Below are 3,138 nucleotides of genomic sequence, written 5' to 3' on the forward strand. Positions count from 1 at the left end.
TCACAGGATTTTTTATACAGGAGAGGGGGTTCCTTGTAATGGAATGTAAATTAGTTACATAGACTTGGGACATTAATAGAAATAGTTGTTGTATCTGAAAAGGAAAACTTGCCATCACACATGTTAATTCCAGAGGAATTATATGATGTCTTTCTAGAATGTCTTATATACACTTCATGTTTGAAACACGTGGCACAAGTGTTTAGTCTATGTGACTTCACCTTAGTATATTTAGAACAGTTCGCAGTGTCACTCGGTGACACTATTTTCACTATGTTGCGCACTAGGGTCAACACAGACACTTAGAGTTAGAGTCCCATATAACTCACTGTTCATCGCAGCACTAAGCAGCAGGTTTTAACACACTACCTGCAGCTACCACGAAGTGTTTAATTTCTTGCACCTGCTTCGCGTATTGTTTAAAGAACACTCTCGATGACTTCCATCTCGTGAATGAGCGAAGACTCTCGAAGTCCATCGGCTGGAAGAAATTCAGGGAAGAGGCGACTTTCCTGGGATCATGACCTGCGGGTGTACTGTCAGGATCCGCTCTACGAATGAAGTAGGTGATCTTCGCCCTTAGTTGTTTAGGTGACAAGTCAGAACCCGATGTTTCCCCTTTAAAGAGCTGTCCTCCACCGAAGTCCGAAGTTCTTCGAAGATAGACCTTTAGGCTCTCCACTGGGCACAGGGAGACATCTTCCTTCAGAGAGAAGATTCTCCATGGACCCCACCTCTTGGTGGGTAGCTTGTTCTTGGTGAGAAACGTTGGGTCAGGAAAGAGGGTGAGTTCGCCTGTTTCTGCAAACTGGACCTGGCCTTCTTCCCTTGATAATGCCACAATTTCACTAACTCTAGCACCCGAGGCTAGAGCAAACAAGAAAATCACTTTCTGAGTCAAATCTTTCAGAGGGCAAGTTTCGTTGTCCAAACCCGAGGCAAAATGTAGCACCTTGTCAAGAGACCAGGAGATGGGTCTCGGAGGGGCTGTGGGTCTGAGTCTAGCACATGCCTTCGGCAACTTGTTGAAGATTTCACTAGACAGGTCTATTTGGAAGGCATATAGTAAGGGTCTTGTCAGGGCCGATTCGCAAGTGGAAATCGTGTTGGCTGCCAAGCCTTGTCCATGAAGGGGAATGGACAAATAAAAATCCATTGATATTTCCTTAGGATTTCTTGCCTTGACAAAGGCCACCCATTTCTTCCAAGATGACTCATATTGCCTTCTGGTAGATTTTGTTTTATTTTCCTCTAAGAAGTCTAAGCTTTCCTTCGAGATCCCAAACCTCTTCTTGATGGCTAGGGGGAGAGAAAATCATGAGATGAAGGTCTCGGGTTTTCTGTGATGAAGCGAAGACAGTCGAATTCTGAACTTGTTGGGATAGAACTGGGTCCGGCAGGGGAATTAGCTTGGGTTGTAACTCCAGGATCAATGGGAACCAGTTGCTCCGGGGCCACTTGGGAGCCACTAAGGCAGCTATTCCTTAGAAGGATCTCAGCTTGGTGAGGACTTTTAACAGAAGGTTGGGTGGAGGGAAAAGGTAAATCTTGGTCCATCTGTTCCAATCCAGGGACATGGCGTCCACCGCTTCCACTCGGGGGTCCTCGTATGGGGCCACGTAGCGAGGAAGTTTCTTGTTGTCGCTCGTTGCGAAGAGGTCGATCTGCAGTTCCGGGACTTTTTGGGAGATGAAGGAGAATGAGTCTCCGTCTAGGGACCATTCTGACTATTGGGGCTGTCCTGGATAGAGCATCCGCCGTCACGTTGCGGAATCCTTGTAGGTGAACTGCTGAGAGGTGCCGTCTTTTCTTCTCCGCCAGGCGGAAGATGGGCAACAACACTTGGTTGAGTTTGGGCGATCTTGAGCCCTAACGATTGAGACATCTGACCACTACGTCGCTGTCCAGGGTCAGTCGGATGTGGACTGAGGGACGTGGGGACAGCCTCTTCAGGGTGAGAAGGACTGCCATGGCCTCCAAGATGTTGATGTGAAACGTCTTGAATAGGGGAGACCATGTTCCTTGAACTTGACGTTGATGGGAGTGACCCCCCCATCCTTCTAGCGATGCGTCCGTATGGATGACGACCAAGGGTGGAGGTAGTTGAAGAGGTACCGACCTTTTCAGATTCTTTGCCTCCGACCATGGCTTGAGGAGTGATCGTAGCCGAGTCGGCAGAGGTCTCTTGAGATCTCTTTGAGCATTTGATGCGTATCTTCTCCAGACTCCCGATGCATCTTTTAGCTGTGCTCTTAGCACTGGGTCTGTCACCAAAGCAAACTGGAGCAAGCTGAGCACCCATTCCTGTTGTCATCTTGAAATCCGTTTGGATTTGAGAAGTCTCTTGACAGATCTTGCTACTTCCTTTCTCTTCTTCAGTGGAATGGAAAGACGGTGTGACTGGAGGTCCCAATGGATGCCTAGCCATTGAAACTTCTAAGCTGGAGAAAGTCGAGACTTTTTGGCGTTTATCTTGAAGCCCAAATGTTCCAAGAATTGGATCACCTTTATGGAAGCTTGCAGGCATTCTTCTTCTGATGCTGCCCACACCAGCCAGTCGTCCAGGTAAGCCATCACCTGGACGCCTTGTAGGCGTAGTTGTTGAACGATTGTCTCTGCAAGCTTCGTGAAGATCCTTGGGGCTATGTTTAGCCCGAAGGGCATGGCTCTGAAGGCGTACTGTCTTCTTTGAAGCCTGAATCCTAGGTAGGAGGAGGTCTGGCGATTCATTGGAATTTGCCAGTAGGCATCCGCCATGTCTATTGAGACTGTATATGCCTTTTGAGGCAGTAGGGGTCTTATGTGCTGAAGAGTCAGCATTTTGAACTTATTTTTCACGATGAACTTGTTGAGAGGGGACAAGTCCAGAATGACTCTGAGTTTGTCGGAGTCCTTCTTGGGAACACAGGATAGTCTTCCTTGGAACCTGATGGACTTTGCCCTCTTGATCACCTTCTTGTTCAAGAGTTCTTGTACGTATTCCTCCAGAACGGGGGTGGAGTGTTGGAAGAATCAGTGGAAAACTGGTTTCCCAGCTCCAGCCTAGTCCGTTCTTGATGATGCTGTGAGCCCAGGGATTGAAGGTCCAACGATCCTGGAGAAGGCGGAGTCTTCCTCCCACCGGAAGCATCTCATTGC

The sequence above is a fragment of the Palaemon carinicauda genome, chromosome 31, assembly GCF_036898095.1.
Source record: "Palaemon carinicauda isolate YSFRI2023 chromosome 31, ASM3689809v2, whole genome shotgun sequence".
In the NCBI taxonomy this organism is placed as follows: Eukaryota; Metazoa; Arthropoda; class Malacostraca; order Decapoda; family Palaemonidae; genus Palaemon; species Palaemon carinicauda.